This window comes from Columba livia, chromosome 3 (assembly GCF_036013475.1).
Source record: "Columba livia isolate bColLiv1 breed racing homer chromosome 3, bColLiv1.pat.W.v2, whole genome shotgun sequence".
Lineage (NCBI taxonomy): Eukaryota > Metazoa > Chordata > Aves > Columbiformes > Columbidae > Columba > Columba livia.
This window is the reverse complement of record NC_088604.1, coordinates 118992504-119004689: the sequence shown is the minus strand read 5'-3', so window position 1 is coordinate 119004689 and position 12186 is coordinate 118992504. Positions and strand designations below refer to the sequence as shown.

At 42.6% G+C, this 12186-nt stretch overlaps 1 long non-coding RNA gene across 3 annotated transcripts in view; it reads right to left on the bottom strand.

Moving 5' to 3' along the window:
• LOC110362498 (uncharacterized) overlaps positions 1–12186 on the bottom strand; it is a 358492-nt gene that overhangs the window by 102912 nt on the left and 243394 nt on the right. The window contains exon 1 of one of the 3 annotated variants that reach the window (XR_010471818.1): positions 9246–9808. The exons of 1 other annotated variant lie outside the window; for it this stretch is intronic. This is a non-coding gene — a long non-coding RNA (uncharacterized LOC110362498). Of the gene's footprint in view, positions 1–9245; positions 9809–12186 lie in introns of those variants that run through there. One more of the 3 variants, XR_010471819.1, reaches the window with a different exon arrangement.

The following is a 12186-nucleotide window of genomic DNA, read 5'->3' as shown; positions in this document are numbered from 1 at the left end:
GCAGGCTGTTTCCCTTCATAAAAGACATTCCTTACGTAAAAACATTTGGCGGGTAGCGTGTTAGGAACGCCTTTCATTTAGGCTATTTTCAAATTATTGCCTTTGCCCAGTGTGCAGTGCCAGCAGTGCACTTGCTCATCCCACAGGACACCATAAAGTCTTGGCTGCTCTGAAACCAGGGAAAAGGGGTTTCCAGGGGTCTTTGAGGAGATCACAGCATCACCCCTGAGTACAAACACCTCCAGCCTGGGACATCCCAATGTTGGCTGCCAACAGCTGTCTTAACTCCCCACCGTTGGTACACATTAGCACGTATTTCCCAGCTTCTCTTTGTAAAGACTTGGCTAAAATATTCAAAATTAGGCTGACCTGTGCAGCTCTCCCAGACACCGTGCTGCAAGACCATCTTCTATTCAAAGTTATTTCTCATGTGCTGAAAACCACAGCTCTTCCCCAAAGCTCAGCACCCTGAGTGCTCTTGGGTGAGAACTAAATCCCAGTTGTCATCATCGTGCAGGACAAGTTTATTCCGGCTGAAAACAAACAAGTTTGTTCTTTGGATACAGAGGAAAAAAACCATAGCACCGCTTTCTAGTTTATTCATGGCCGATGAGAGAATAAATGGAACCACAAGCCCTGTGCTCTCCACCAAAGCTCAGGAAAATTTTAGGTTGTTTTGTTGGTCCAGTGCTAAGTCCAAGTAGCCAACAAGCGGCTTTTAGGTTGGTTCTCAGATCTGTGCTCGAGCTCCTTCCCACGCTATAAACCAGCTCAGCAATGGCCGGAGCAGGGGGGGCAGGGGCCCACGTTTCTTTAGATTCTAATTTCCATGAGTGACTTACCCATCCCTCTTTTGGGATTTCTCTTCTTTCAGGATACATTGATGCCATGTTTGCAGCACAAACTCCACAAAAAGCCACAGGTCCTTACTCTGTAGCAGTGGCGCAAGTGGCGTGTACATAGATCACTGCCAGGAGCTCGTCAGTTCTCACCTTCTAATTGCACCTAACAATTGCTGAAAGGAACCAAAGCGAACTTGGGCTTCCCTGGTAATCAATATTGTTATTACAGAATTGTTAATAACTATTAAGGCTCCAAATATCTAGGAAGCATCAAAGATTTTGAGCATCCCCAGAAGATATACAGCCCAACCATTCTGTAATGGTTTACAGCTTTGTCCTTATTTTGAACGTGCCTGTGACTAATACACACCCTGATAAAAGTCTCCTAATTGCTTGCGAGATGCTCTGCTCATTTCAGACACACATTGTCTCAAAACTGAGTCTATCTTTGTTTTGGGGAGAGGCTCCACGCTCCGCGGAGGACCACGCATGGCTTTTGTGCATTGCAGCTGCCGCTGCGGGCGATACCCAAGCAAGCGCCGCCGCCAATTTTCACACGAGCGGCGCAAAACTGAAATTATTCTTAAAGGTGGCTAAACAGCAAATTTGCAATTGCGTTCGCTGTGTGCAAACTGGCCCGCTATTTTGTGTGTTTTGTTGAGTGCGATATATTTGGCATGCAAAAGCTGTGTCTTCAGGGAATTTATTTTTATTTTAAATAAGTAGTCTGGACGTATTGTAAGAGGCAAAGTAATTAGCATTCACTCAGCCCAGCAGGGCAGCAATTTAAACTTTTACAAGGAGTCAAAGTTCAGGATGCTGCCCTGCCATCAACTTTCTACATACAGAAGGGATACAGACTGGAATATCCAAATGTTTCAAGCTACTCTGGGTTATTTGAAACTCCAATAGACACATTACTACGGGGAAATTGCTTCATCTGCTCCAGGATTTATTGCTATTGTATGTTCAGTACGGAGGTCTTGGAGGGTCAGAAAGGGCTGCGCTCAGTGCAAGTGTTTTATACCATATTAAAAAGTTTCTGACCATACCTTTAGTCCTCAAAATCATTACATCCTATTTTTATGCAGACACGCATGTGAAAACACTCCACAAAATGAATCCACGTTTACACCCTGCTCACAATAATCCCACGGTGTGGGGAAAAGAGGGAGGCGAAGCTCTCTGCTGCTCCTCCAGTCCAGGAAAAGACAACTTTGTTGTGGTATAAAGCAAATAAATAGTAAAGCCAGGAAAAACAAACAAACAAACAAAAGCCCTACTGCGTTAGATTGATTTAAAAGTACATGCTGCCAGAGAAATAGATTATTTTTTTCACCCGTTAAGCAGTGTCCTTTACAAATGTATAATGCAAGCGCTGATTAGAGCTCCCAGGGAAATACATCTTTCTTTTTCTCCCTTTTTTTTTGTTCATCACACCCTTCACTCCCCATCCCTGCTCAGTGCTGGGATGAAAATCCAGCACCCCGAGGCTTGTGGGGGACAGCTCAGGGGGGTTTGAAAGGGGACAGGGTGGACAACAACTGCTCACGGGAGAGAAAAATACTTTGTCCCACTCAGCGTAATTATTTGGGGCCTTTCAGTAAGAAACCATAACCAGTTTGGGGTTTTTGTTGGGTTTTGTGTGTGTGGTGTTTTATTTTCCTCTTGCTCCCCCACCCCAGGCTTTCACTTGTAAGAGCAGGTAAATCTAACTAGAAAGAGGAGATGAGGAAGAAACTTCTAACACGACATTTGTTTTGTAGACAATTCACGTTCGGTGAAAGCAAAACAACTTGAGCAGGAAGGAAACCTGGGTACCACAGACCTAAATATAACAAAAACCCTGGGCGAAAAACAGTCCTGCCTGATTGCCCTTATAAGTATTGTCATTATTCTGCTGACTTTACTTGGTAAAAAACTGTTGAAAAATTTCATTATGAATTTTGGTGGCATCTTTGCCCCCCAGAGAAATAAATTCAAAAGCGCAAGCAATCAGCACATCAAGATTTTAGGCCTCTCAAGATTTTATACACTCTCCACCTTTAGAAGAGTTTCAAAGTAAAAGGAAACACAAATACTTTGTTTGCAAATAAGAGTATAATCAGGTTCTCACTACATATCATTTGCCAAGCAAAACAAACTTGGAACACAAACAGTTCAGCTCCTTTCTTGTCCCCAAAGGGCATCGCCTCGCAGCAGAGATGCCACTTATAAAACCAGGAAGAAACCACCCTCCACCTCCCCACCTTCCTTTCCGATAGGGAATTTTTTGCTTTCTTTTACATCAGGGGGCACAAGACATCAAGCAACATTTCCGAGTGGGTAACTTGGGCTGCCCCATGGCTGTGGGAGGAGATGGAGACGGTCAAACGGGCGCTTCGCTTCGTTAACGCACCCCACAACGCTTCCTCCTCAAACGAGATCGAATCCTTCCCCCGAGAGCCCCAATGCAAACTTGCACCAGCTTAAGTCATCAGGAGGTCCAAAGAGTTTATTACTTTTTCTTCTTCATTTTAAACCCAGCAGATTTCTTCTCGTGGCGAAATACAGGAGGAGCGTGGTGAGAAAGTAGATTTCCTAAATGTTTATGGATTAGCCCAAATTAGGCAGCGAGAAAAAATAATCATTATTAATCGTATAAGATTTCCAGACTTATTGCCTCCAAGAAGCGTGAAGAGTTGGGATCCCTGAGTGCCGATTGGCAGCACTTCTGGGATCCGCACCAGATTATCGGGATCTTGTCCCCAAGGTGGACACCAGCGGTGGGTGCGGGGACCCGTCACCCCCTCATCCCCGCAGAGCCCCCAACCCCAGGGCCGAGCTTTGCCAAAATCGTAAGCCAGGCTATTTCCTTTGCCTTCATTAAGGTCCATTCCCATCACACACTTAGGCAAACTCTTACTCCTAAATTTTCTTTTTTCTCCCACAAGTGCATTTTCTAATTGAAAAGAGAGGTAACTTGTTTCAGTGTCACAGGCTTTAATTAAGCATAGTTTGTCTAGAATAGCTTCAGGGTTTATTTATTATTTATTAAAGAAAGGTTAGTTATTTATTGGGAGGGAAGACACATCTGTAGTTACAAACTCACAGAATAAATCACACAGCCCATCTCTCAACCTGCTTTAGGACATTAGTGGATTACTATTGTGGTCAGGAAAATTCATTTTTTTTAACTGATAAAGTGTTACATAACAAGGATATTTTGATAGTTTCAAGCCTCTCTTGAAGTGTTTCTGGTCACTATTCAAGGATAAGACATTGTCTTTGTTTAAGGGAGGTAAAAATAAAACATGGGTCTTACTTTGCACCTGAACAGCCATTGGAGGGCAGGGGCCTGTAAAGCCAATGAGGGGCCCATAAAGCTACGCTAAAGTCATATTTTTGCCCTTCCCTTCCCCCCCCGCCCCAATTAAAAAAGCTTTAGCTTTCCCCTCACCGCTTCTGGGCTGAATTGGTTTGATCCAGACAGTTAGTTATGCATAAGAGCAACCACTTTATATTGAATTAGGGGATTTCTCATGCAACACATCTCACCAATTACAAGGCAGGGATGCAATTCTATGATTTATAATACATTATACTGTTAAGTAATATAACATTATAGATACAATTTGTACCTATCTCTCCATGGATTAGAGAGGTGGCACATGAAGAGTGGATCATTAAACAGCAGCACAAGGCCAGGGGCCAAGCACTTCTGTTTAACAAGCTGCTCCAAGTACCACCTCTCTAATCCATGGAGAGAAAGAATAAATTGTTCCTGTAGCTTGTTATAAATCATGTTCTTTGGCGTTTTATTTTAAAAAAAAAATAAGAATAACAAAAATAATTTCAGTTTAGGGCCAGCTCTTTCCAGGGCTGAATTAATTTAAGATGAAGGCACTTCTGTTCTGGACAGGGTCTGAAGTCAGATAAATTTGGTGGCAGAAGCGCCCACATCCTCCCAGTCGCAGTGGCATGGCTGGGACTGAGCTCTTTGACCTCCCTCTCTTCTGTTTGCATTACCTCTCTGGGGTCAATAAATGCAGATACTAATCCCAGGCTCTACAGACAACACACCACTTTATATTAGGGTTCCATACCTCAGCTTTTGGGTTTATTCATAATTATAATCCCCTTAATTATGGTACCACCTTTCTAAAACAGTCCAGTCGCTTGGCTCCCGAGGACGGCACGCAATGAAGGAGGCTGGAAATATAAGGACACCGTTTGGCTGCCTTATAGACCTTAAGTCACCGTGTGACAAGTCATCGATTTCTATTGACAATTTCATTGTGATGTCAGAACATAACCTGAATTAATCTGTCATATACTTCAAAAGTAAACAATGGCCCTTGGAACAAGCTAAAAAAAACAGCACTAAAAAAATTAATAATAAAAATAATTCAGCTTTTCCTCAAAAAACACCTGGAGAACCAAGATCGCTCAGTAGCCACATGAAGAACCAAGATCGCTCAGTAGCCACATGAAGAACCAAGATCGCTCAGTAGCTACACAGAGCAAACTATTAATAGAGAACACATGATGCGACAAATTCTATCACTGCTTCCGTTTGCAAATTATTCACAAGTCTATTGTCACTCATTCCGTTCTGTTCAATTTATGAAGTTATATTGAATCAGTATTATTCCACAGAAACTATTTTCAGCCCAAGAAAAATTTCCAAGTGATATTTACAGTGTTTGGTGACAAGACATCATCACCTGAGCCACGAAAAGGTGCCAGTGCTGTCCCCTGGCTTAACAAGCAGCTCCTCAATAAGGAGGGACTGGGGGATACTACGATCAGACCTTCGATGCTGTGTTTGAAAGAGGAGATAAAAAGAAAAGGCTGGCAGGACCAGGCACTGGCACTATGTTACATTTCTATTAATAAAGAATGGCAATCAGCTCTAAAATTAATGTGGATCTGTTATCTCTTCACACACACAAAGAATGAGTGTCTAACGTGTTCACATGGTGTACAATGCAAACGATGGGGCCGAGTCATTTGTTTTTCTGTTTGATTACCTCTGGGCCTTCACTCTGCTCTGGTTTTGTCTGGTTTTCTACTGCAAAGCACGTGCAGTCCCATAGAATAAAGATCTAACCATCAGCATGGTCCCTCTCTGCTTTTCTAGAGGATGGACAGAAACACTTCATTCGCAAAATACAAATTGAAATTTGCTAATTTCTAGTTTTCAGCCACCTGTGGCTCTTCAGCGCTATTTAACAGACATGAGTTTGCACATAGGTTGAAAGTTTTACTGAACTTACGACACTTCCAAAGTCCTCCACAAATATTAAACATGATGGCAGATGGGAACGCTGAAGCACAGATTTCCTCACCGCGATGAAAAAGAAAGAAACCCTGGAGCCTTAAAAATAAAATAATGAAAATACATCTCTTCATTGCAGTTTCACGGGATTCAAGTGATTTACAAAAATTCCCTAAGCAATTTTCCTGCAGCTCAGCTCCCTAATGAGGCTGGGGAACCAGCTTCTCTCCACACCACCACAAATAGCAAGTCGGGACAGATCAGAAACTTTCTTGGCTGGTTTAGGTTTACGATGAGCACAAAAGGTAAACCTTTTAATGTGGAAATCACACTATGCTGCCCATAACCTAACCATCAGCCAACTACTTTTCCCAGTGATAGGCCATCCTGTTACATTCTTAATTCTGAGGTGTTTCTTTGGGGTATGCTGAGGTAGGTGGCTTTTTCAATAATGGTTACTTGAGATACTATTTTAAGTTACCTTCAAGTAGCCTCAAACCAAATGTTAAGGAAAGCATCCAAAAATCATCACTTGCCCTAACAAGTTTTGGATATTTCAGGGTCTCTTCCAACTGAAGCGGTTCTGTAATTCTATGATTCTACAAACAGGATCTCATGATATTTCATTGTTTGGACAACCTGGTAGAATGAGATATAAATGTTTCATCAATCTAGAGGAAATAAATAAATATATGAATGAATAGCTGTTGCAAGAAGGAGGAACCAAACCAAACAACAACAACAAACTCGACAAGGTATTTGCTGACAGGGAATCTGTGTTCCTTTTGAAACACTATCTTATGCATTGCTTGTCTTGTCTGCCCAAGTGACACCGTCTCTCCAGATATGGCCCATCGAGCTGCTCACGAGCAGAAGACTGAGCCATCCTGGGATCTTGTCACATCATCTCACACAGGGAGAAGAAATCTGACAGTGCCTGGGACATCTTGGCAAGAAGAAGCAACAAAGAGCAGCCAGGAAGGGACGCAGGGAAGAGACACATCTTTAGACTCCCCCTCTCATTCTTCTCCAACCTCCGGGCCCAGCTGGACCCAACATCCCAACTGCCATCCCCATTAGGATGGGGGACACGGGACGCGTGGGGCTGGCAACGCACCCGCCAGGCTCGAGAGGATCCGAGAACACCCTCAGGTTCACATGCACACGGAGTTTGCCAAATCGTTTCAGCTCCTCTCTAATTGTCAGCGATCTCTATTAGTAGTAGTGTGGCTTTGACATAAGGATGAACAGAAGGGTTGTTACTGGCTAGTGCGAGGAGAGAAGCTTCTGGTCCAAGGAAGAAAAGCATCTTCCACGGCAGAAGGAGAATCTTTTTATTCCTTCCCACATAGGCTATACTATATAGAAGGCTAAATGACAGAAGACAAAGGGACTAAACACTGGACGTCTATCAACTTAAACTTTTTGTAATATCACCTTAAAAAAAAAAAAAAAAGGCTTTATTGTAGTGCTTCACAGTTTTAAGCAATAACATCCATTTAATCATCGTCTCCAAGGAAAGAAAAAAAGAATATAGCACTATGCACAACTACCACAGTACAGCACAAGTCCATTTGAACCTTCAGCTATAGGAGCTGATATGATGGTGGCAGCTCCTTTTCCAGAGCGTTTCTCTCTTGGATGGCTCCTCTGACACCCAGCACTGCGGTGCAACTCCTTCCATGCCAACTCAAGATAAATTTATGCAGATGGAAAGGAGAAGGAAAAGAAGAGCCTCTGCTTACAGCTCAGATTGCTCTGAGACCCCATTTTCTTGGATTACACCAAAATTTTGATCTTTCCACATTATTTCCACAAATAAAAGCCCAAGTTAATAAGACTTAAAACCACCCCAAACACATCTTTGGTTTTGCAAACAGTGTTTCCTTCATGCGTGTCTGCCCAGCAATGCATCATCGCAATTGTAATGCGATAGCTGCCAACCCTGCCAGGGTATATTGCTCGGTGTACCTGGAACGCTGATGAGACTGATGCTGTTACACGAGATTAAAATGAGCTTTGTTATATAGAAATAAGAGAGAGATTAAGTCAGGCCTGAAGATGGAAGTTACTCAAGGTTCCCAAGCTGTCCAGGTCCACCGCCACCCCTGCTTTAGACTTCCATTTTCGCTCAATGCAACAGCAAAAGCATCCCAGGAGTGATCCCAGTTAGACGTCAGATCCTGGGATGGGATCAGGCAGAGGCGGGTGGCTTTGCCGCTTGCGATGAGATGTACCGCAAACAGGGAAAATAAACCAACCCTAAATTACAGCGCTTCCAACCTAACGCAATTACACTACATAATGTTTACTTATCTTACATACACTCGGAGAGAAGATAAATGTCTAGTAAAAACCACAATCCACTATTAAAGAGCTATAAAATACTTCGCTGTCTTCCCATTTCAAAAGCTCCCATAGTATAAATAGTGGTCAAAAGTTCAGTGAACTGTCTTGTAGTCTGGTGCTCCATTCAAACCCTGCTATTTCCAGAGAGTCTCCTGACACCATATCTAATTTCCAAAATGAATATGCTTTAATTTTCCTTCTTCATGCATTGTGCTTTTTCCTCATTTAAAACAGCAACAGCCTCTGGCAGTAAAGGACATCACATTTCTGTGCGAGATGAAGCTTTTTTCCCCCATATGCAGGAGAATGGCATGGGTCAAGGGAGAAAAAATGTATGCAAAAAACATCACACCCCACTGACCCCAGTATATTTTACATTACAATTTTGCCATTTCCAATATAGGTTCATTTTGCAGTGGACCATATCAACCATATTTCAGGATTAAAAAAAAAAAATATAATAATAATAAAAAAAAATCAGTACCTGGAGCATTGTCTGCATACAGTATATCCTAATGCAATTTATGGATTGTCTTATTAATGTGTAGTGTAGCTTGCAGAGAACACACACACACAGGGAATACTTATGCACGCCAGGGAGGCAGCACAGGTGTACCTATTGTGGATTTGTATATGCATTCAAATATACGTGCAGATAATACTCAAGTGCATTTTTATGTCTTAAAACCCAGACTGCTACATGCTGCAGGTGAAACTCCTGAAATCAGAGGCATTTTTTGGTGGGGAATGGGTTTTGTCATATAAACCACCCTCCCCCAAGCCATTGAACTCACCATAACATGGCACCTGACACGGGTTCAGCCATTCAAGCCGAGGTTGCCACACTTTCAGTGGGCAGCAAGAGCAGCTTTATCCTGGCACACATTAAAAGGCCTTTTCCACCTCTCAGCACAGGGATAGGTAATTCAGAGCCTGATCTAAAAGGCACAGAAGGTTCTGGTAGCTCCTCAGGACTTTGCAGCCATGTTTCACCATTAAGAGTCTGATGAAGTTCAGCTGTGACCATGAGCTCACCAATTAATTCACCTGGGACACCTGAAGCCCGTGTTACCACTGTGGGGTTTCTCTGAAACTGCAGAAGTAAAGTTGCACCTTTTGTTCTCCCAACCCTCCTCCAAGAGCAGAAATACCACAAAAAGGAAAAATAAGTGAAAACTTGGGGAAATCCCTGTTTTAAACCAGGAGTAAATACCACACACTCAATAGGAGCATTGCCCAACTGAAAACCAGAAAAATTCTGACTTCATGTTATGCAAAGACCACAGTACCCACAGAACTGGCACATCTGACCATTGCAAACAAAATCATCATCCACTATTTTGACAGAAAATCAAAGTAGTCTGACTCAAGAAGTACCAACTCCAATAAAATCCAGCTGCTATCTACAGATGATCAGCCAGGTGAAGACTCACAAGAGAGATAATATATCCATACAGGTGTCTGAAGGTTAAACATGCCAACAAAGCAGAATTGTGTGATGGAGGGTGAATATAGATGGGTAGAGATATTAAAAAGTAAAAAAAAACAACAAAGTCATCACCACGTAAAGCCAAAAATAATAATTTTTCACATCAAACAACCGTTCCACCTTGCAACTGCCACGGAAAGGAGCAACTTCAGGTCCTACAACCATCAAGCTTTCTCTGCTCACCAACTAAAAAGAACCTTGAAGCACTGCCGTGCCACAGAGCTTTAAGAGTTTGGGAATAACAGAAAAGACTTACCTAAAGTTGAGGGGAGCCCAAGAAAAGGAGACTCATGTGGATAAGATGTTCAGAGGGAAGATAAGCAGGCAAGAAAGCTGCATGCACCCGGAACAAACAGAAGCTCAAACCATGGTGGAAAGAGTTCCAGAGGTGTTTGGGATACACTAATTAACTCCCTTTAGCTCAGTGGTTGATTATTGCTCCCCATCCCTACCCAGCTCACCCTAAATCCTGGTGGGGAGCTGCTTCTGGGTAGATAAAGCTGCTTTGGGTTATTTCAAAGTCCTGGCCAGGGCACTACGGGAACAGGATTTTCTTTAACAGGTGGGAGCCTTTAGAGCTGGGACATGGTGCCAGCCTGCTGAAAACCAACCTAAACGCAAGAGCAGCACTTTTTTTGGTTATTTTAAGTAGAAAAGGTAGAACATGCAATATTTTCTTCAGCTGTTAACTCTCTTAAATGTCATGAAGAAGCATCCTGTTGCCTGGGAAGTTGTGGACTTGGGGCTCAACAGGTTTGCTTGCTTATTGTCAGTGTTTGCCTGAACTGGGTTTTAATAAAATCCTTCAAAGAAAGAAAATCTGCCTGAGATGAGGTATTGGGAACCTGAGTGGAGCCCCTGAGAGTTGCTCAGCTACTTAGTAGAGCCAATTGCACGCCAATATATCCCGATCCTTCAGAACTGCAAATCCCCTCCACGATGCTCTGCACAGGACCCACTTGTCTGCAATCAGTTATTGGATGAGAACCTGATACTGGTGTTTACGGCCTCAAAAATGTCAATATCTTGCCAGCAAACTTTGCTGTGTTCCAAGTGGCCAATTTGAGCAAACTAGATGTGGTCGAGGGCAGAACTTGGTACTTTCTACACTCATCTAGGTCTTTGAACTTAGCAAAATGAACCTTGATTTCATAAAATAATAATAATAATAAAAATAATAATAATAATAATAATAATGTTCCCTTTGGCTTCAGAGCACCAGTTCCATCAAAGTAGCAACTATTGAAAGTTCAACTGCTAATGGCAAGCTATTTTGAAAATGGAAAAGTCTGGAGGCAAATAATGAGGGAAAGAATAGATATTAATCATTTTTAAAGTCATTCTGTCTCAGGCATTATTTTCCTTTTCTTTCATTATTCATGATGAGTTTTTTGCTTCAAGGCCAAGCGAATTCATAGGGCCTGACCCATCTAAACACAACTGTGACTGTCTGAACAATGCAGACCAGATGAGTCTATCGACGAAAAAAGAGTCTAAATGGGCAAAAACCCAATGTAAACAGTGGATCTAAACACACACACGAAAGTATAATTCTCCTTCTGATGAGCTGGTTTCCCAGCACTAGCGTTCCCATCCACCCTGGTGGGGGATCTGCAGTATAGGAGTCCCAACAAGTAACTTGTTTTGTTTGCTGTTTTTCTGGCCCCTTAAACAAGCTTGGTGGTGTCGAACACCTCTTGCCCTTCTTTTTTTAGCTTAATTCCAGAGCTAATGGAAACTCAGGAGCTTCACTCAGAACCTGGCTAACCTGCGTGGCGTTTTGCTGCTGCAGGGTATGAGCAGATACCACGAAGAAGAGAGCCAAGATCCACCTGCCGATAAACTGAAGGGTTTGCAGGAAAAAATCTCAATCCACGAGAGGTTTTTTTCCCTAAAAAAATCTCCCTCGGGAGAGATTTTCCCATTTTGGGTGTCAAGAGCACCAGAACTGCTATAGGTAGACTCGTGTTAGGACACAGATGGAAACTGTGTCTGTGGCAACTTTCTCTTGCCAGAGGATGAGGGGGCCAGAAAGGAGCTTTCAGAGCCAAGTAATGACAATTCACGGATGTATTTTCTCCTCCTCCAGTAAAATTCTCAGTAGCCCCATCATTGTACGCTGCTGACGAAAAACGGCAACTGAAAATTCCTTTTGCTTTAGGGGAAAACAACCCAACGTTACCTTGGCATATTTATATATGTAACCGTGTTGCCTGGAAGACAAGAGTTTGCAATGGAATATCTTT